The following is a 23,882-nucleotide window of genomic DNA, read 5'->3' on the forward strand; positions in this document are numbered from 1 at the left end:
TTTCCGAAAGACCCCCGGCTCAAGTCACGAAATATCACACAAACACATAGTACAACACAGAAGCAGATGACATAACATAGATACGGCACCCATAAGGAATATAAAACAGAGTAAAGCAGGAATGCAGGAATATACAGCAGAGGAAAGCACACATATTCGTAATAAACATGGAACACGGAACACGGAACATTGAATACGGAATCATAACAGGAATACACCCCCACCAATTAATTCCCTACACTAGCGACCCGAACTGGCCCTAATCCTCTGCCGTAAGATGTTATCTGATTGCTTCAGGTTGTAAAATAATTATCAATTGAATGACTTCAATTAGTACTTTGGTTTCCATCTTATGTGTTGGTTATGTTCAACTGATATGGAATGAACACTTATTGTTGTAGAGCCAATACATTTGTGGAGTACAACAAACTGGCTATTGCGCTTTCGCTTTTGTTCCTTACAAGTTGCTTCATGTCAAGGATGTGAGCATGTACTTCGCTGTTAATTTTCTTCCACTTTCCATTTTGGGGTGGGTGTGGAGGGCAAAGAATGTCCACTACACTGTTAATGACCTATTAGTTTGTTTCTAATATTTGATTCTTCTTAGTCTCCAAATTGATGTTTCAGTTACTCATTTTATCATAGGGCATATCACATAAAAGAGATGTCCATTTTGTCATATGTAGCACTATCCTATGCATGTAAAAGTGCCATATGCATCCCATTGCTAATATCTTTTTTCAGAGATCGTGTGGGTGAACCCCATCGGTGGTAATCTGAAGCAATATGCCAAAGAAGCATGGGATGACCTGCATAAATTTCTATCATCTTCTACTGGACGAGCTGCCATTGTCTCCCGAATTTAAAGGTTTGTCCTTTTTATTAACTCCACTTTTTTCTATAAAAATGGTTTTGATATAATATGTGTTTCTTTGTTCAAGATAATTTCAACAGTTTCCTCTGTATTTATACTCAGAAGTTAACCCCATGAAGCAAGTACCAGCTATAATGAATGAAAGATTTAAGCTTTCCGAAAGGTAATGTTTAGCTTGAACAGAAAATTTAGCATTTCCTAATATCACAATGTTATTAACGTCTATTATTCGCTGTCTATGTTGTACTTACACATATCTTAAAGCTTTACATTTAGTCATTTATCTCCTAGAAGTTCATAGTTTGATGTATTCACCTTCCAATGTATACTACAAGAGCCAAAATTAGAAAATACTCATTCTGTTAAGTTTAGAACATTTTCTGTAAAGATCTGTATGTACTATGCTAGCGCAATGCCCGCACAAATAACTACTGTGGACAATGCATGTGGCGATAGGACAATGTTATCTTTTCCTGAGTTTCATGTGAAGTATTTTATAACTTGGATAAGTTTAAAGCAAGCTAACTGATTGTATGTGCTTGCAGTCATGCAATTCTTAAATATCTGGCTTGTGCATTTCCAGGAGTTGCAGATCATTGGTAAGTGCAGCTACTTATTTTCACTATATACTTTAGTCAAATGCTTTTTAATCATGGAAATACGTACTCTTTAAAGCTCTTGATCTTTATATAGAATACGATCCCAGGCACATCCCGGTTTTGAACTTGATGAGTTCAACTTTTATATTCCCACCGTTACAGTTCAAAATTTAATAGTTATTAAAAAAGTTAGTGATCACACACACACACACATATATATATATATATATATATATATATATATATATATAAGTTCCATGTCGAAAATGTTGGGTTTAGCATAATCCATGGAACTCATTGCATCTTCCTCTGAACATGGCAATCGGAGTTACAAATAGAACTATTCTGCAGTCGGCATCTGTGAGAAGTTAATCCATATGTATCTATTATTTGATTGCAAATTGCATGTTGTGTTTCTAACAGGGAGTTAAAGTAGTAGAGTTTTGCTAAAAATACATCGTCGCCATTTCACGTGCCGCCGTTGAAAACTCAACAGCGATGGATCATCCAAACGGTGCGGAGCAGAAGAGTAATTCGGGTTAGGATTCGGATCAGGTTCAAAAGCCGGATCCAAAATCTGATCCGGAACAACCTGAAAGTACCAATGAGAGTGGTAAATTGGAGAAATTGAGGAAATTGGTGAGGTGGAACGAGGAATTGGTAGAAGAATCAGCGGCACCGATGAGATCTATGCCGTCCGATGAACGTGGATCGAATCCTTATATGGCTTACTCACCTGCTCCCTAAAATAATTCCTCTTCCTTTAATATGAAAGGTAATTGCGAAGCTTCATTTTAATTTGTTTGTTTAATTTTGACTTGATACAGATTTTACGAAATTATATAGTAGATACTTATTTGATTGATAGAATGTACCAAATGTGCTTTTTGATTTTGCGTAGTTGAGAAAAATTGAAATTGAAGAGTTGTAGAAAAGGAAAAATGTGTTGTTTTCTAAGCGAACTGAAAAGAAAAGTAGGACAAACAAATTGAAATGTTGCTCGGACTCTTCAAAAATGTTGTTGCACCTTGTCAGATCCTCCAAAAGTATAAAAGTATGCTACTTTTGAATGATACAACGTACATCTATTGACATTTTTGAATAGTCCGAGCTACATAGGATATTCAAAGATCTAATTTTTGAATTGGTTCACATTTGTTTAAAAGATGCTTTTTTTTCCTAGCTGTGAAATCCTTCTCTATGTACTCACTTTGTTTCAAACTATTTGTATTGTTTTGACTTGGTGCAGAGTTTAAGAAAGAAGATTTTTGTCTATTATGGTCTTAAACTAAAGATATGTAGAATGTAACAAAATGTGCGTTAATCTTGTGGTCTTAAACATGTCAAGCATGTCATGCAGAAAGTTAGAACTAAAAAGTTGCCGAAAGAAATAAAGAGACATTCTTTTTACAACATACTAAAAAAGGAAAGACAAACAAATTGAAATGGAGGGAGTACAAGTTATTGCCTTCTGTAAGGCTTTTGAACTGAACAAGAAAAGATAGGACAAAGGTTAAGCATCATAAGGTTCCAAAGCACTAAAAAAAAATTGTTAGCAAATGCAATTATAATTTGACTAGAAAATTCTGTAACTTTGAAAAGTTTGAGCAATTTAGCTCTCAATTCCTGTGGTTTTGAATTGTAAAAGTGAAAACTTTGGCTTTGGAGCAAGCTCTTCCTTTGAAGTGGATGGTTGATGTGAAGTGCAGTATGTTTGATGTGAGAGCTTTTAAAAGACATAATATCCCGCAAAAGAACATAATTTGAGGGGTTAATTTCTCGTGTGGTCACTCAACTATTAGTTATCATCTCAGAGAGATGCTTCTTCGATTTCAATCTTTCTCAACAAAGAAAGTGACTTCCTAAGATAATAACTATTCTATGAGTGAAAGTTAACTCTAATTTTAGCGGAATGATGAAAGAAAGTAATGCACTGTTATATCATGCTTAACAGAAACAATGGAGAGCGTCAAAGGCGTGCTTGGTAGATGGGGGAAGACTTAAGGCTTTATTTCTGCTCATAGATTTAAACTCACATTTAGTATAGTATCCATATGTTTCACTTGAGTAACATATTTCATACTAATAGTTGAGAATTCCAAAGTCAAGTTCCTATGGATTTCTAAAACTTTCACTTGAATATCATCTGTATTCTCTTTTGTTGAAATGGAAAGAAGCACTCCAATAGAAAAGAACAAGTAACATAATAGCAATAAAAATAACATATCCAGTGTAGTCCCACAAAATGAGGTCTGGGGCGGGTAAAGTATACGCAGACCATGCCTCTACCTCAAAGGTAGAGAGGCTCTTTCAACAAGTAAACATAATAGATAACTGGAAAATATCAACTGAACAAATAAAGTATTAGCACCGAATAATAACCCAGCCTTTCAAAATTTAAGAGATGACAGTGAACGAACATAAGTCGTTAATTGGAGTCTCTGTACTGTAATAAAGCAAGTTGCATGTTATATAATAACACATACAAACGACACAACGGGATTAAAAAGAATTACATAATAGATCTATGCAAGTTGATATACTATTATTCTACCTTGAAAATATATGCTCCTAGGTGGAATGAGCAGGAGGAATCTAAGTTTATAAAGGTGAGTTTTTTGTTCTTTCCAGTGATGAATAAACAGTCCACAAGGATATGAAGGAACAACGATATGCTGCAAAACAAGTACTGAAGATGACGAGGGTGTTAGAAAATAGTTCCTTCATCTTCCACATTTGTAACTCTCAGTGGCTTTAATTGTATATTACTCATTGAATTATTGCATTGCTAATTAATTGTTGACCCTCATTAATCCTTTCTGTAAAAACAAATAATTTTCTTTATAATAATCTACGACAATATCTATTATTAATATAAATTTATTAATGTTATTTCTAACCGCGCAAAGCGTAGCTATTATCACTAGTAATTAAGAATAATACAATCATGGCAAGCAAACACAAGAGAAAAGCTGGACATCCATAAAGGTAACATATTATTCCAAATGATATCATGCGAAATTAAACAAATTCACCTAGAAATAAAGATTTGACCTTGAACGAAATACGTATTGGTTTTTGTCAATGTTAAATCACCCTACTCCTCTCCCTGAATAGTTCACGAAGAAATTTATGCATAAAAGGATCATAAAGGGTTCCTCAAATGAATCGTTCGTTCATGAACTTACTCTACTTACTTTTATCGATATTGCAAATCAAGATAAACCAAGAGAAGTTCTAACATATTCAAAGAAAGTAAAATAGTCCAAATAACTATCAAGATGGACATAATAGGGGTGGAACAAGGATAGTGATACTAAAAATTCGATGAATGTAACCTTAACTTAAACAATCGGATCGAAGAGACGACGACTAAGGGGGGCTTTTAATTAGATAGAGTGTTCAGTGATAAATCTAAGGCCAACATATATTTAATCGATATAGAAATAGTAAATCAAATAGCATTTAAATCAAAGAAAACTAAAGGCAACATAATAGGCTAAAATGAGAATTTGAAATCGAAAGAAATGATGATAATACTAAAACTAATCATATGATGATAATTTTGCGATTAACAGGCACAACAACTCTCTTATAAGCAAAGTCAAACTAAAGCCATAAATTCTCAAACATACAACCAAAACAGTGAGTTAAACACGGCCATAATATTTATCCAACATAAGAAACGACAAAACACAATTATTGCCACACAAAAATCCTAAGCCTTCAAGGCTTCTGCAATAAACAATCCCAACAACATTATTATGAAACTACGAACAAGTATTTGAAGAAGAAAGACTATAACAAACTAAAATAGAAAGTGTTTACCTTTTCTGGGGGAGCAAAACGGAACTATGGGCTATCATCAGAATCTTGACCATTATCGAGAATTCAAAATCGACCTGACTAAACTTTAACTAACAGAACTTCTAATGAAAATTCTCTTGCTCAAAAATAATTTTCAAGTCATTATGCTCAAAATGCTTTTTTCCAACCTTCTAAGGCTTGCAAATTCATCTCTACAGTGAGACTTTTATAGAAGGAATGGAGGGTCACACCTATGAAGTCCCACCAATGTGGGAACAACCAAAATTCAGGGGAAATTTTGGGACTTTTAATAGGGAAAACTTTGAAACAAATGGCTAAAGATGAATCTCGATGATGGAGGATGATGAGAGGGGTTCCATCCTAGTTCGTAGCATTGACGAATAGGATTGCATCGACTGTTCCATTCAAGAACATTCTTGATTTTGGGGGAAATTTGAGGGGGAAACAAATTTGAGGAGATTGATGAGGTTGATTTGTACTACTTCAGTACAAATTTGAATTTTGAAATTGAGAAGAGGATAAGGATTGAATATTTGAGGAATTTTATAGGAAGATTCTCCAGTACAACCTCTCATGCCAAACGCGCATTTGTCTACAAAATTTTAACAACTTAGAGGGGCTTGCTGGATTAGTGTTTTACCATTGTTGAAATCGTTGTTTTTGCTATCGTTGTCGCGAATTACTGAAGCTGTACGTATACGCATTGTTTTGTTTATCGTTGCTATGAAGAACAAAAGAAAGAGTGGGCCAGGTCGGAAACATATTTTGGGATGTTGTTGGTTGTTAGTTGTCGGCTGAAATTGGGTTATTATTGTTAGGTCGCTAGGGCGGGTTTAATTGAGGGGCTTAATTAGGAATTTATGAATTTTAGGGATTTCGGCTATTTTTTTTTTATTTATCAAATAGCCATCAAAGGAAAATTTAGACAATTGCATTTAAATTTTAGCCTAATTAAAATTCAATTGACCAATTACATTGTAATATGGCCAAATCGATTTCAATTAAGGTCCAATTTATTAAATTGACTAAATTAAAACAACATTTGAAATAGATTAACAACCAATTCAATCCTGAGCTTCTTGATTCAATAAAAAATAAATAATTTTTTTATTTGAAATAATTTTCAAGAAAATCCTTAATTAAAATTTAATTTTTTGTAAAACAATTATTTAAGTAACAAAATTATATGAATTCATATATGCGAATATAAAAATATATAATTGTTACTTAAACTGACAAAATTATCTAGATAAATACTTTGAAAAGTCTTTTTTTCAAATAAAATAAATATTTTATTTAAAATTGAAGAAAATTAGTATTAAACTTAGATGTGGAGGACAAAAATTAGGTGTCAATAACTGTCCCCTCCCTTTGGGTAGGGTGGAAGTAAGCAACCCTGGGCAAAGGGAGTTTGATGTTACTTCTTGTTCGATCATAAATTTATTTATGAAAGAGGTTGGATCTCACACGAGTTTCATGGAATTATGGCCGGACCTATGTATCTAGTTTCCAACATATTTTAGGTTGCATGAGAATTCAGGCTATTTGTAGTTCATAAAGCTTGACTCTATGCACGATTTTCAAAGTATTCACAAGTTATTCTAATTTTTGAATTCTAGTTAAATTGGGAAGCTATGGAATATATGGATTATGGGAAGGTTGGAATGCAATCTAGTTTTCAACATAGAGCCCCACCTATATATCCGTGAGACTAAAGGAATCAGACTTCTTGTAGTTTGACTTGATCGATAAAAAAAATAGTCTCCTATTTTAGACTATGTTTGGCTTAGAATGAGTGATAAGTTGATTGAGTTGCAGAAAAGAGGCTTGTAACCTCTTAACCATAAATGTGGAGCTCTTCACATCCATAGGTAAGAATCTACCCAAACATAGTTTCCAAAACTCGAGGTGTGCTATCACTCGAATTTGAATGAAAGAGAAGGTTACTTCCAGTATGAATCTAGAGATATCACAGAAGTATAATTGAAACCAGAATATCCCAAAATACCACATGCAGTCTAATAGAGATGTGGTTTGATGGTGGTGGCACTCATCCTTTATCTCGCGTCCAAAAAGTTTGACGTCCCTCTCTAGAATATGTCCTGATTTGCTACTAAGAAAAAGATTCACGTTTTGTTGCATCCTTTTAGGAGTCATCCACACCTGTGATTTTGATTTTAGATTTTCATCATCTCTGATGCTCTCTATAATATCTCAAACATTGTTAGTAATAAACATAATTCACGAAAGTGGTATATAGATTTTTACCATATCTCCACGTGAGTTGTTATTCAAAAAGTGAAGTCCTCCCCACATGTGCCTATTGGAGGGTAATAACTTGCAATAATAAGCACAACAACCCTCTTGGTTGTTGAATAAAATAGCTCTTTTGTCAATTAAATATGTCTTCAAAGTAGGGTGGCTCTCTTGGACACTAATGACATTTTGGGTAGAACGGTCCCTACAACCGCTTAATATTCTGCTGATGTGGAAACACTCTTGGTCAACTATAGTTCTTTTTGCATATGGAATGATAACCTCTTCAGTTATTGACAATGATCCTTTACATGTGACCTCGGTCAAGTCTTACATATCTTTCATATCGATACGACTTATAGATTTCCCTTGAATTATCAATCTTTAGATAATATTGCGCATCATTTGATGTTGGATATGAGGTGACTTAAAGATATTCTTTGAGTTTCTAGATTTTTGGGTAATTTTACACATTATTTGACCTTGGATAAAAGATGACTTACAGATATCTTGCGAGTCGCTAGCTCTTAGGTATTTTTGCACACCATCTGACCGTGGATATAATACATCTTATAAATATCTCTCAAATTACTAGTATTTGGGTAATCCTGTGCATAATCAATCTTGGATATGACATGACTTATAGAAAACCCTTATACATATCAATTCGGTAATCTCGCATATTTCTGGTAAGTATTTAGTAGCGACTTATGGATAGCCTTCCAACTACCAATTCTTAGGTAACCTTGCACACTATATAGTTAGGATATTGTTATGGCTTACAAATAATTTATGGAATATGAACTCATAGGTAATCTCACACACTATCCTATTTCAAATAGTGTGATTTATAAATGACCCTCGAATTGTCAATCTTTAGGAAATCTCATACATTGTCTGCTTTTAGATAGCAAATTAAAGGCATCCCTTCAAGTTATGTGCTTTTTATCTTGACATATTGATGCATGCTAATCCTTAAAATGCTGATATATCCTTGACGCAGGGCTATATCGTTTTTTTTTTATGGTCAACAAATATAAAATGCTGAGATATTTTCAACACCAGATCATGTTATATTCGTATGATCAATAGATATAGGTGATATAAAGCATCTTCCAAGGCCAGACCTTATCGTCTTGCATAGAAAGTGATTACGGAGACTTAGTTGAATGACATAATGGCCCTTTTAGCAATGAAGTAAAATGGAATAGACCTCTTGTCATGGCCCTCTCTGTAATAGAATGAAATTGAATGGCCCTCTCGGCATAGAATGATATAAAATATCCCTCTTGATGGTTTGAAGAGGATTTTTACCTAAGTCTTTTAGTTGTTATGTCGGCTTTGTATAGGTACCTGTACATAAGGTAGATAGTTAGCAGATACAATGTTGCTCTCACTGGCGACCACAATCAAGCTTTATGAAAGTTTAAATAAAAAATGCTCGGTATTATAATCTGAATGACTTAATCTTCTACTCATCTACTCTTTTCAAAGAAGTATTTGAATAACGGATCCATTGGAAGCAAATAAATGGGTAAAACCCCTTTCAAGGATTAGTCAAATACCCTTCACTTTGCCTCATGGCAAATTTGAGGATGAATTTTCTCCTCTCCCTTCAATTGACCGATCCTTTAATTGTGTCCTTATAGGGCCGACTCCTTTGAATGCACCTGCGCTCAAGGTAAATATTTATTACACACAAAGTCACCTTTGCTAGAGATATTTTTTAGAAAATTTCTAAATAATATATTCATAGAGGATCTGACGTCTTTGTTTGTCATCCATGGTCTCATTAAGTGAGATAAAAAATTCAAAAAGTCTTTGATAAATGGGCACTGAACCTATCTTTGGGGCTACCCAAAAATACAATTCTTAAGCAATTTATGCTTTGGTGCAGTTCTTAATGCACTTGAGGGTTTATTTTGAAGAAGATCCTTATTTTTGCATTAATCCCTCCATCTACAGTAAAATTATTAGATTTGAGTGAAACTACTCCGTGTTGATCTCTTTCGCTCTTTTCTTGCTTCTTTCTATATTTTAGGGTGCTTCTTCATGTTTGGACTTCCTCCCTGACTCCCCGTTTCAATAAATGCTTAGGCAAAACTAGTTAAGTAGAAAATGATATGTATTGATTTTCAAAAAAAATAGTCTTAATTTGAAAAATTAGTTTCAAAAACATGTGTAAAAGCTTTTAAAAAATTGTTACCAGTCGTGTCATGTACTAGATCAACAAACGTCTACTCTTGAGGCTTGTTTGTATCCGACATCCTAAAGAGGATTTCCAAAAACTCATCATCGTTACTGGAGAGTTCTACCAAAAGTTTTGTCATAGTCGGAGATTGAGTCTATTCAAACTTTGTTGCAGCTAGTAGTTTCTAAATCTTGATTTTGACCTTTGGTGCTAGGGAATTTGAAATCTATTCTAGTATATTAGTGGAAATTTTGAGGATCTCTTTAAAATTTCTGCCTCGATTTAATGTTATTTGAGATGATCTTGGCTTGAGAGGATCTAAAGTCTGTTGGTTTTCATTCTCTTTGATGGATAATGATCATCTTTTTTGAATTTTTGAGGTTTCTTCTAGAAAATTCTTCCCCAGTTTCCATTTCTTGGGGTGATATGAACAAGTTGTTGGAGAGCCTACATATCCTATTGAAACAAGAATCAGGTCAAATGTAGTTCAGCCTAAAAGAAAAAGATAAATTATCCTAAGGGGTTGACCGAAGACGACATAGTACGCCTACATATCCATTTCTTGGAAATTTAGGTCAAACATAGTTTGTACATAAAAGGAAAAGGATTCTAGGAAATTACACATCATAAAACAAATACTTTCATAGAGGTGAGATTACAAACAAATAAGAAAAATGAGAAAATCAAAAACATCCTTCAAACATAATATCTCTTTACCATATCAAAATTGATTGCTTTGGTCCACTCTTGACCATCCACCTTAGATAGGATCAAGGGCCATCCGATAGTACCTTTCAAACTACATATGGCCTTTGCCAATTCAGAGAAAACTTGACTTTGTACTCTTCTTGATGAGGAAATATGTGTTTGAGAACCAATTTCCTAACTTAAAATGTTTGAACTTTTACTTTCTTGTTGAAGAAACGTATCATTTTATTTTGGTACAACTGGCCATGACACATGTCAACCATTTTTTTCATTAATCAACATGAGTTGTTCGTAGCGAGCATGCATCCATTCTTCGTTGCTTAATCCGGCTTCTTGAATAATACTTAGGGAAGGTATTTCAACCTTGATAGGTATTACATCTTTATTTCCATAAACAAGTAGATAAGGAGTTGCCCCAATTAGGGATTGAACTATTGTGTGATACCCTAATAGAGGTAAGGCAACATCTCATCCCATGATCTGTCATTTTTTATCATTTTCCTCAATATTTTCTTGATTTTTTGGGCTATTTCTATAGATCCATTCATTTGTAGACGGCATGTGGTTGAGTTGCGATGAACAATCTTGTACTATTCAAAAATCCCATTCATTAAGTTACTATTCAAGTTGGCCTCACTATTAATAATGATTGAGTCCGACACTCCAAATTGAAAGATTAGGTTGTTCTTGAAAAAATCTTCAACTACCTTCTTTTTCAAGTCTTTATATGAGACAACTTTCACCCATGTGGTGAAGTAATCAATATCAACCAAAATGAATCTATGCCTATTTGGCACTTGTGGATATATTAATTCGATAACATCCATACCCCAAGATACAAAAGTCTTAAGGTAAACTCATTGCATAAAGCTCATGTGGAGGCATCTGAATTAAATCTCTGTGTATCTAGCATTTTGGGCATTACTGCACATATTTGCTACAATAATTTTCCATAGTTATCCAAAAGTAACCAGTTCTCAGAATCTTTTTAGAAAGGGGAAACCCATTCATATGGGTCCTACAGACTCCTGCATATACTTCTTTTTTATCAGTTTCATAGCTTCCGCGACATTAACACATCTTAGAAATCCTAAGTTTAGAGTCCTCCTAAAAAGAATTTCCCTACTTGGAAAATAATTCTTTGCCAAACACTGGATTGTCTTTTTTCTGATTGGTGTTGGACTTCTCAGGTTACATTCCAATTCTAAATACTTCTATATATAAAAGTGCCACAGCATTTCATTGGCTTCCTCTTCAACATATACACAATGTGGGGGTTGTTTCTTCAAGCTTATTTCTAAAGGACCGATGTAACTATAATCTGGGTGTTTAATCATTGAGGATATAGTAGCTAAAGCATTAGAAAACTTATTTTATATCCTTGGGATATGTCCGAAGTCAACTTCCTTGAATCTTCCAAACAAATCATGTTCCAATTCTACATAAGGGGTAATCTTGGGGTTCTTCACGATCTATTCTCCCCGTATTCTGTGAATTAACAAATCTAAGTCTCTAATGAATAACAATTCTTGAACACCTATTTCAAGTGTTAGCTTAAGGCCTATGATGCAAGCCTCATATTCAGCCATGTTATTGGTGCACGGGAACAATTATAGGATAATGTTGGCCTATTTCTAACACCAAAATTGCTCCAATTCCCGAACCCTTGAAGTTGACCACTCCATAAAAAACATTCTCTATTTGGGGTATGTTTCTCCAATATCTTCTCCCACGAATAAAATGTCCTCATCTAGAAAGTAAGTTCAAAGTGGGTTGTATTCATTATCAACTGGATTCTCAGCCAAATGATCCGTTAAGGCTTGCCTCTTAATTACATTTTAAGTCACATACACAATGTCGAACTCACTTAGCATTATTTGTCATCGGGCTAACTTTCCTATGGTCATGGCTTTCTGAAATATATGCTTCAATGGATCCATTCTTGAAATGAGATATGTCCTATACAAGGATAGATAATGCCTCAACTTTTGTGTGACCCAGGTCAAAGCACAACACATCCTTTCTATGAGAGTGTAGCAAGCCTCATATGGTGTGAAATTTTTACTCAAGTAGTAGATTGCTTTCTCTTTCTTATTGGTCTCATTGTGTTTCTTGAGGACACGTTCAAAAGTATTTTCTAAGACTGAAAGAAACAATAAACTTTCTTTCCTTGGTGGAACCAAAACAGGCGGAGCGAACACATAGTCTTTGATTCTGTCAAATTCCTTCTCACATTCTTCTATCCACTCTTTCAATGCATCTGTCTTCAATATATTGAGAATTGGCTCACATATGGCTGTCTATTGGGCAACAAACCTGCTAATGTAATTCAAACAACCCAAGAAACTTATAACTTCTTTCTTGGTCCTTGGCTGTGCTAAATCCTGAATTGTCTTGATCTTAGATGGATCGAGCTCAATGCCTCCTCTACTGACCATGGACCCTAGTAGTTTTTTTGTTGGCACACTAAAAGCACACTTCGAAGGGTTCAACTTACAGTTGTACTTTCTCAATCAGTTGAAGAACTTTTCCAGGTGTATCAGATAATCTATACTCTTGCAAGATTTAATGATTACATCATCAATGTAAACCGCAATTTCTTTATGAATCATATCATGAAAAACTATTTTCATAGCCCTCATGTATGTTGCACCATCATTCTTAAGACCAAACCGCATTACCCTATAAAGATAAACACGTAGGGCGTAATGAATGTCATCTTTTCTGCATTTTCCTCATCCATTAATATCTGCTGATTCCCAATGAAACAACCCATTAAAGACTGCATTTCATTCTTCACACAGTTATTGATGAGGACGTGAAAGTTGGGTAGTGGAAAATTATGCTTAGGACTAGCTCTGTTCAAATCTCTGTAGTCAATATAATTCATATCTTGCCATCTTTTTTTGGCACTGGAACAATATTGGTTAGCCATGTTAGATATTTTGTGACCTCTACATCCTTAGATTGAATTTTCTTTGTCACTTCTTTCTTTATCTTTAAACTTAAGTCCGGCTCAAATTTCTACATTTTTTGCTTTATTGGATCAAGCTCGAGATTGATTGGTGACTTATGCGACACGATATTAGTGCTTAACCTTGACATATCATCATAGGAATAATCAAATATATCGATGTATTCCCATGGAAAATGGATATGTTCTCTTAATAGCGCTTCTATTAAGTGAACACTAACCCTTGTCTCTTTGACTTCATCGTAGTCTTCCAGGTTGACTAATTCAGTTTCTTCCAAGTTGGGTGTCTCCTGATTTTCAAATTCTTTCATATCTTTAATTAATTGCCTATCATAGTCCTCTCATTCATCATTATTTACCTCGCTTTATTCATTTAGCCCTTGACATGACATGATATTGGCCGTTAAATTATTGTTACTGAAATAGATAAACAAACCAAGTTAGATGATAACAAGATAATTTAAAACTAACAAACAACAACAAACTCAGTGTATTCCCACAAAGTGAGGTCTGGAAAGGGTAAAATGTATGCAGTCCATACCGCTACCTTCGAAGAAGTGGAGAGGTTGTTTTCCATATAATTTAAAAATAGTAAAATAAATATAATAACACTTCATAATAACTTATTACATAAAGAGAGGCCTTTTTATTTAAATTTGGAAAATATTTACCAACTATGGCTCATGACCTACACAAATATGGGCTTATGCCTTTTTGAAAATTGTAGAACACGAAAAGGAAAGTTGAGATATAAAAGGGTGGATACGAGGCCTCCTTTGGATCATTGCTGATTTTTAAAACTACTATTAATTTCCCTTTTATCTACCACAATGGGCGACGAGTCATGAGGAGAGTGTAGGTCCAATTTTGCAGAGTCTCTCCGAGCACAACCTTCCTCACCCCACTAACAAATTTCCTATTCCATCCCCAAACCATCATCTATCGATACCTCACACACAGGAAATGACTAGTACAAAAGTAACAATGGTTTGGGTAGACCCATCTGTGACGATAGTTAAAAGTAATTTACAAGGCCTTGTTGTGCATTACGCCTTCAAAAGGCAACTCTTCATCACTAAATGATATGTGGTGACTTTCCATAACATTCTCTATTATCGTGACCAAATTTTCAACACTCATACCTATAGGAACATATGTTGTATGTAGGACTTTGAACAAGGCTTGTCTATGGTATTGTGAATTCATTAATAATGCCCACACAGAAATCTAGGCTAGAGTTTTTTCTAAATACTTGATAATAAAATATTCCTTTGGCTGCATACGAATCTAAAATTCTTTTGCCTCCCTGTATGTTATCGGTTTTTTTCTATGAATCCTTTTTGTTGGAGAATTCTCAGGAATGTAGCATCGTCTGGACTATGTCATTCCATGGGCGGTGGTAGTCTAAACATCAAACTCTTTTCTAGATGGTGGTGGATCATATGACTGAGTCGGGGCTGTCATAACAATAAATAGGTGCCTTTCATTGACACCTAAAATAACCATGGCTCTCTCAATCTTCTGTACTCCTTCTGTCTATTTGGGCTTTTCCAAATCAACCTTAGTAATAGTCTTTCTACATACCCATTCATCCTCTATGTCGATAATGTTCACTGTGGCTCCCCCATGATTAGGCAATAGACTACTATTGACATTTGGTGTCAACGATTAAAGAGTAATAACCTTTAATCAAAATGATTTTAATAAGATTAACCCCGAGTATATTGATAAAGGAAATCAAAATGATTCTGGACAGTCGGATGTGGAGTAGACTGTTTCAAAAAATATAGTTGATGATCCCCTGATCTTGCCTCACCGTGATAAGTAAATTGATGTTGATGAGTAAGTTCTAACTACTTCACTTGATAAAGTAGAAAGTTTTCCTTCAAAAATTTTAGTAAGGTCTAGGTTGCCATTGCTTGTTGAGTTTAAGAGAACTTTAGCTGATCAAAACTTAACAAAAGCGTTCAAGAGATCCTGTTTTGGTCATTTTAGGAAGTTGTCTAAAAATTTCAATAAATTCAACTACTTGCTACTCCACTGTGTTATAAATGTGAAGCAGCACGAAATGTGATTTTTAGTTAATGACAAATCAGTGTGTTTTGGGTCGAAAGAATTTGCATTAATGACTCATTTAAGTTGTTGATATCCTCCCCATGAAGAAAAATTTCATAGGATCTATGCAAAAGGTAAAGTCTTTTGCAGAACTATTAGTCGGGAAATAGATGGGCTGATGTTGCTTGTTAGAGGGAGAAGGTTGAACAAGGATGACAAGTTAAAATATTGTGTTTTTTTTTTAAAATTTTTGTATACCATTTTATTTGCTAGGGACGGATCCAAGGCAGTGATCATGGATTTTATTAAAATTGAGAACTCGTTAGATTTCTTTGAGAAGTGCCCATAGGAAAGGTAAGTGTTGACATGACTTTGGACTACCTCAAGAACATATGATTAAGTAGCACAATGCATTTGATAGGAGGAATGCATCTTATTCCCTGTATGGGCTTTTCTTAGGTATTTATGGTAATTATTATAAACCAACAGCCTAATAGATTATAGATGTTCAATTTATTTGCTTTCTTTTAATTATTTATGTGATTGCAGGTCTGGATATATGAAGCTTTTCCTTCAATCGAAAGAAATAGAGGCAAATCAAATAAAATTTCTTTACTATCCCTAGGATCCTCAGATGACACACAATCAAAATTGATAGATTTGTCAAAAGTGATCCTTTCAATCAATTAGGAGTTTTAGAGGAATGATTTTTGACTAGGTGATCAATTCTTTTTTCATAGATTTAAACTGTACGTTAATGTCTGGGTCATTTATAGGCTGTTCACTTGTACATTGTGTCTACAGTCTGTGAGATGTATGAGGACTATATGAAATCCTTTATCCTTATCTGGTTGAGGTGAATGATCCAATCATAGACTCCTTAAAGTTTGAATTAGAAGGATTTACTATCCTTACTTTATATCCTAGGAGGACAAGAAAGAAGCATGTAGGGGGTAGTACTGAGGATGCACGTGAAGGTGAAGATGCAAGAGTTATTGAAGAAAGAAGGCCAAGCAGCAAAGTTCAATCAAGTAGAGGACATGTTAGTGATCAGGTGGAATAAACTAGGGGTCAATATACCAAGGACCCAGTAATAGGGGGGGTTGCTTCAACATGTGCTCACTATTGAGAATGTCTTGAAAGGCATTTTCAATAATATGTAGTAGAAAAAAAAAGATGGAGATAGAAATAAAGTAATAGGCTCCCAAGGACCAAGGTGAACACTATTTTTGTTGATATTACATATTTTTCCTATGCAGAAGTAATTCTTGATATTATGTCCAAAATATGTAGTCACTGAATAAATGATTGATGATCAACAAGAATTTTTCATCAACCATGATAATGATAAAGAAACAACTAGAGTTGATTTGAGAATTGATGAAGCTGCTGTGGGCGCAGATGTGAAAGATCCTGATGAGGCCCCTAGAGATGCTTCTCTAATTTAGAATGTTGCTCAATCTAAGGAGGAAAAAGAAGATGTTCCCAAACAAGCTGAACATATTGATGGGAATCCTAAATAGCTGAGGTTGGTGTTGTTGATCATAGACATATTGTTTGGATTGAGGAGGCAATGACGAAGTCACTAAGCAATTTAATTAGATTGATAGAGCGATTATGTAGAGGTCCCTGAGTCAGGTGTTAGAAATGGAACTATTATTCTGAACTATATGCCACCAAAAAATATAAGAGGTTGATGTGTTGTCCATTGGTGAAGATCTCAATGTTGGGAAGTTGAGTGATTCCGAAAAAATTTCTAATTCTCTTTTTCATGTTTGGGAGATTTAAGACTATTTAATTTTGTGTTTGATAATGTTTCGAGTAGACACTTATTTTTTCATTTTGCGTTTGATGATGACCTTTGTTTTTGGTTTTATGATGGCGGTTAATGACAATATTGACAATTTTTTTGGTTTTGGTTTTATAATGGTTATTTAAAATATTTAGTTTTGATTTTTTATGATGATTTTATGCTTGTTCACTTGCTGCTAATATACTAAGATTGGGTTATTGAGTCCTTTATTTTCTATTGACATAACAATACTAGTTATTGATAATAACTAGTAGTATTTGTTAAGATTAGTACATAATATGAATAAAAGATCAAATCTTGGACGTGATTGTTACACAAATATTTTTTCATATATTATTTAAAATTCATCACTAGCATTATAGGCCTACTACCTATATCCAAGTAGCAATCAATACTAATAAACCACACACTATCGTCTCCTATCAATTAATTTTGTATAATCAACTTCTACTTAAGTTGATCCCTCTCCATCTTTGTTTCTTTCATCAACCTGTTCAGGTGATACCTTATCTCTTCTGACTCTCTAAGCATTTTTTTGAAGTATAGACATATTATTTTCAGAGTCCATTAACCTTTCTTGTATTACCAATTTGAATAAGCTTAAGTGATAAATATCGACGAGTCAGACGAATTCAGGCTGACTCACGAATTTGGCTCAATCCACTTGACTAACATCCACCATTATCCTAAGCAAAAAAATAAATAATTAGACCTTTTTTTATGTAAGAACATAAAATATCTTAGAAACATACCGTTCTAAGTTTACAACTACAGAACCTTCAACCTTAATTTTTTTTCAGTATGCGATATCCTCAAGATAACCTCTTTATCACATAAATAATTGTATGAATTTTTTTATTGGGATGCTTTTGATGATTGGTACATTTAGGAGGAAGTTAGGTTTACCCAATGCTAGAGTTAACTATTCAGCAAAAATTTGGATTTTTTGGGATGAGGTTTGGGAGGAGAAAGGCTCTACTGATTTAATGCTCACAATGAAATTCCAACTAAGAGGAGCTTCTGAATTTTTTTATATTTCGATAGTTTATGCAAGATATAATGCTTTACCCAGGCTTGAATTATGGGAGGACTTGAAAAGTTTGTCTGAGCATATTGATGTTGCTTGGATGGTTGGAGGGGATTATGATGTAATTCTTGATAAGTAAGAAAAGTTAGGGGGCTTGCAAGTTACACAACAAGAGATGGTGGTTTTTTTCAGCATGTGTTAGCTCTTGTTCTCTCAATGAATTGAAGTTCTATAGCAACATCTATACTTGGTGGAATGGTAGAATTGAAGAAGATTGTATTTTTAAAAGACTGGATAGGGTTCTAGGGAATAATGAGTTTATGCAAATTCTTCCTAATAGTGAAGTTCATCATTTTATAAGACAAGGGCCATATCATGCACCATTACATGTGGTATGTGATGCTTCTCAGGAATAGGTTGTGAAGTAATTTAGATTTTTAAATTTCTAGATTAAGCATAAAGATTTCCAAAAAGGGGTGAAGGAAGCGTAGATTGTAGACATTAAAGGTTCCCTTTTTATAGTGGTTCATACAAAATTGAAAATGATTAAATCGATTCTAACAGAATGGAGTAAGAAGACTTTTGGAAATATCTTTTAGAAAATTGCAACAATGGAAAATGTGGTGAAGGCTAAGGAGATTTAACTAGAAATTGCTCCTTTAGAAGAGAACTGAATGAGAGAAAGAATTATGGAGACAGAAAGCTAGATTTAAATGGTTTACAGAAGGGGATAGAAACATAAAGTTCTTCCATGCATATGTCAAGGGGAGAAGAAGAAAGATGCAGTTGAAAGAGATACAATCAAGGTAGAGGGATTTGATTAATACCACATAAAAAATTGGGGAGGAGGCAGTTAATGTATCCTGAGATCAATTTATAGAAAAATAGAAGGAATGTGATGGTTAGATGATGCATAATATACCTCAATTGATTTCTAGGGAGCAAAATGAGAAGATGGAGAAAATACCTACAAAGAAGGAAGTGAAGTAGGTGGTTTTTTTTATCTTAATAGGGATAATGCCGCTGGACCTGATGGATTCATAGGTCAATTCTTCCAATCCAGCTGGGAAATAATTGGTGATGATATAACCAATATGGTTAAATCCTTTTGTTGAGGGAAAGAGTTTCCTAGGTATGTTACTCACACTAATCTAGTGTTGATACCTAAGAAGGAGTTAGTAAGTACTTTTGATGATCTTAGACATATTAGCCTAAGTAGTTTTATCAATAAGATTATTTCTTGGCTAATTCATGGAAGAATGATATGGTGTCTACTAGAAATCATTTCAGCTAATCAATTAGGTTTTATAAAAGGGAGAAGTATTTTTGAAAATGTTCTCTTAGAGCAAGAGATCATTAGGGATATTAATTTGAGGAAGAAGAACTACAATGTAGTGGCGAAGTTGGATTTTTCAAAAACATATGATAAAGTCTTTTGAAAGTATTTAATAAAGGTTTTGAGAAGATTTGGATTTTTAGAAAGAATCATTGATATGATTGTAAGGCTTATCAGCAACAACTGGCATTCAGTTCTGGTAATGGTCAGTCTTTTGGTTTCTTTCAATCATCAAGAGGGTTGAAACAGGGAGATCCTTTATCACCTACTTTGTTTATTATAGCTGTAAAGGCGCTCTTAAGAATCTTTAATAAATTTTTTTATGATCTTTTCTATATAGGGTATGGGATGCCCAAATAGAGCCCTAAGATAAATCATTTATCATATGTAGAGATACCATATTATTTTCTTCATGTCAGAAAGATTCTATGAAAAAGATGATAAGAGTGCTGAGGGAATATGAAAGAATGTCTAGACAAATGATTAATCTGGATAAGAGTTTTTTTATCTTCATGAGAAGACCCATCCTAGAATACGCACCCTTGTTAAAAGAACTACTGAAATAAATAAAGGGACTTTTCCTTTTAGTTATTTGGGGTGTCCAGTTTTCTATGGAAGGAAGAAGAAGTCTCACTTTGAGGAACTTATTAAAAAGGTAATGAGAAGGTTGAATCTATGGCAGCACAAGCTTTTATCCTTTGGTTGTAGGTATGCTTTAATTAATAGTGTTTTACAGTCTATGCCTATTTACCTCTTGTCAGCTATGATCCCTCCAGTGAGTATTATCAAATTAATTGCATTAAATATTTGCTAAGTTGTTTAGGGATAATACTACTGGAGCTAGAAATAAGCATTGGATTTTATAGGAGAACATGTGTTTTCTTAAGGAAGAAGGGGGTATTGGATTTAGGTCCTTACATTTATTTTCCAGGGCTCTATGTGCTAAACTGTGGTGGAACTTTAGAACTTCTACTTCTTCTGTATGGAGTGAGTTCATGTGGAACAAATACTATAAGAATTTTTATCCTATTATTGTAAGGGGACATGTGACATCTCATACCTAGAGAAAAATGATTGAAGTAATGGAAGAAGTGGAGCATTGCATTTGGTGGCAAATCAAGGAAGGAAACTTTAGTTTTTTGATAATTGGACTGGACAGGGTGCTCTGTATTATGTTGACAATGAACTGGCAGATGATGAAGAATTGTAGGTAAGGGATTTTATGATAGATGATAAATATAATGTTGCAAAATTGAGAATAAAGTTATTTGAGGAGATGGTGGAACACATTAATGAATCTATCCCTATACCAAAGGATGGAAATGTAAATGATAGACCATTAAGGGACTTTTACAGTTAGGTTAGCTTGGGAAGTTCTGAGATGTAAAAATGAAAGGAAAGAGGAATAAAGATCTATAAGGGTAAAAGGGCTTCCATTTAAGACCAATCTTCTCATGTGGAGGTTATGAAGGAGGAAGATTTTTATTGATGATATTCTTAATAGGATAATAATTAATATTGCCTCTGGATGTTGGTATTGTGTATAAAGAAAGGAGGAAACCAGTGCTCATTTATTTTTAACAACCCCGATAGCTGAAAGGTTATGGAGGTAGTTTGCTATTTTTGTAGGAATTGATATTGAAGATATGGGTTTGAATCAAGTGATTCATACATGGTAGATAGTGAAGCTGGCCCCATAGATTGATGCAGTATATAAAGATGCTCCAACCATTATAATGTGGTTTCTTTGGGAGAGGAGAAAAAAAATCAAGCATGGTGGAAAGGTTACTTTTTCTGAGTTAGTCTAGCAAGTACAAGATTTGATAAAGAAAGTAATCAAAGTACTATATACATGGATGAAACTTGGAAATCTATATTATCCTAATACAATCACTTTTTTAAGAAATTAAAGGCCTAGACTAAATTACTATAAGGTTACTTGGGGCTTCCCAAAAAGAAATATGATTAAATGCAACATAGATAGTGCATGTAGAGGAAATCCAGGGATAGAAGCTCTAGCCTTTTGTCTTGGGGATGAGAAAGGAGACTTAATATATGCTAAAGTTGAAGAATCAGGAGAAACTAGTAATATTAAGGAAGGAGATTTAACAATCAGGGCAGCTTTAACACATTGCCAGGAAAAGATGTATTTGGGGGTTATTGTGGAAATTGATTCACTTACATAAATAAAGATGATTAACAGGCAGTGGAAAGTACCATGGACTTTGAGTACTATATTAGAAGATATATAGGGTAAGATACATGCAATGCAAGGAAGAGTAACACATATATTTAGGGAAGGAAATACAATAGCTGATGCTTTAGCTAGTGAGGTCATTCAATTAAAGCAAACAATGGAATTCTATTATTTTATAGATCTACCTACTAACATTAGGAGATGCATTAACATGGATAAATAACAAATTCCCAATCTCATAATAAGGACACGCAAAATCAGCAAGCAGCAATGACAAGTTCAAAAGGAAACTTTCACAACATGAGATTTCACAGAAGATTAAAATAGAGCACAATGGGTCCTTTTAAATAAAATCCCACAGGGGTGCAGCATCGTAAAAAGCACATTAGATTATTTTGTCATAAACAGGACAAATATGTGCTAAACTACATATCTAGGTGCTATAGCTATCAAAAGCTTCACCAAAAAGACGGATAGATGGAGCTTCCTGCCATACTTCACTGGAATTGACTTTTTCATGGAGGTGCATGTTGATACAAAGTCAACAACTACATGGAAATGTTAAAAGCAGTGGTTTTGAAAAAGGAATTTGGGAGAAAGATAAGAGGAAGTGAGAAAAGATAGCTTACCAAGGGATTCAAACTAGGCATTTCTTTGGTGTTGTGGGGATAAACCCTAACTACCTGAGAATAATACACATTCAGAACTTTATCATCGAGCTGACATAGGAAGAATGAGAGTGTTCTTACCTGAGGCACAGATGATAGTAAGAGCAACAATCAACCTTGAACAACATGGATTAGGTTTGCAAATCACCCAGAGAAGGAGAGAGATGAATCGATGCCACCACTTTAGAGGAAATGGAAAGATGAAGTGAAAACTACAATGTACTCTATGCCCTAATATCAGATTTTTTTTACAAATATAGGAAACTTTTCATATTCCTTTTATTTGGATCGGGTCATCTGTTATAACTGGTCATCAAAGTGTACTTGGGTCAAATTTTGGTGATGAATAATGAAAATGTCAAATTCTGGACCAAAAATATGATTATAATAAAGATTGGGATATTTATGATAGATGAAAATGAAAGTGAATAGGAGATAATTTTTTTCAAAAAGAAGAGTTAGGGGTTTATATAGATAAGGGATGAATTATCACCATAGAATAATTGTGACTATTGGAGCATTTAATAATTATTGTGCAGTTAAATTTTTCTATTAGACAATATCTCAAATATCATAGACCACAATAGTAGGAAATTTTAGACTACACGTTATGATTGTTAAACCACAGTAGCTATTTATCATCAATTACTGGTCAAGAATGAAGTTTAGAAAATTATTATTAAGAATAATCTGTTAAATGTGAACAAGTGTGTGAATCACAAAACTTCCCCAAAAAAACTCCAAATCCTAAACCCTAACTCCAAACACCAAGCCACTAACTCCTAACCTCAAAACCCAAAATAAATATATACTCAACCTATCGTTGTCCATATATTATACCTAAGGTTTTTGATGGACTTCAAGAAAATCTATCTCACCTACCTATATATATAGATTGAGGCATAGATGTGGCTTAAAAACAACAACTAAAGAATAAATAAATTAGAATAGAAAACTTGCCTCCAATTAAACATTATGGAACCACTTAGTATATCATATGAGAGTACCAATTTGATGATGACATGATCCAAAGAGTTTAAGGATAAGTAATGGCTCTGAAATAAGGAATAATTAGCTAAAAAGATGATAAATAAATAAATAAAATTAAAATTGTAGACTTTTCCCAAATGACACAACTTAGTCACATCATATGAGATTTCCCATTAAGTGGAGACATGAATCAAAGAGTTGAAGGATAAGTAATGATTGTATAAGGAGCATTCTTAGATCAGGGTATTGCTTTGAGAACCATTACTTATCCTTATATTTTGGATATTACTGTATTAAGAATCGCAAATTGTCCTCAATCATCCTTTAATCATGCCACCACTTGATGTGGACTCTCATATGATGTAA

The 23,882-nt window shown here is 34.0% G+C and overlaps 2 long non-coding RNA genes across 3 annotated transcripts; one reads left to right on the top strand and one right to left on the bottom strand.

The window, feature by feature from the left end:
- Nucleotides 1–263: 263 nt before the first annotated feature.
- On the top strand, nt 264–4,346 carry LOC124896720. Its single transcript, XR_007053114.1, has 3 exons — nt 264–868; nt 977–2,248; nt 4,105–4,346. It is a non-coding gene; the product is annotated as an uncharacterized LOC124896720 (long non-coding RNA).
- LOC107852601 lies at nt 3,838–22,943 on the bottom strand. 2 transcript variants are annotated; one of them, XR_007053113.1, is made up of 5 exons: nt 22,608–22,943; nt 22,488–22,541; nt 9,123–9,227; nt 5,302–8,910; nt 3,838–4,292 (listed from the first exon to the last, which is right to left on the bottom strand). It is a non-coding gene; the product is annotated as an uncharacterized LOC107852601 (long non-coding RNA). The 2 variants fall into 2 exon arrangements; XR_001669496.2 differs by having other exon boundaries at nt 3,838–8,910.
- Nucleotides 22,944–23,882: the final 939 nt, after the last annotated feature.

This window comes from Capsicum annuum, chromosome 3 (assembly GCF_002878395.1).
Source record: "Capsicum annuum cultivar UCD-10X-F1 chromosome 3, UCD10Xv1.1, whole genome shotgun sequence".
Taxonomy (NCBI): Eukaryota; Viridiplantae; Streptophyta; class Magnoliopsida; order Solanales; family Solanaceae; genus Capsicum; species Capsicum annuum.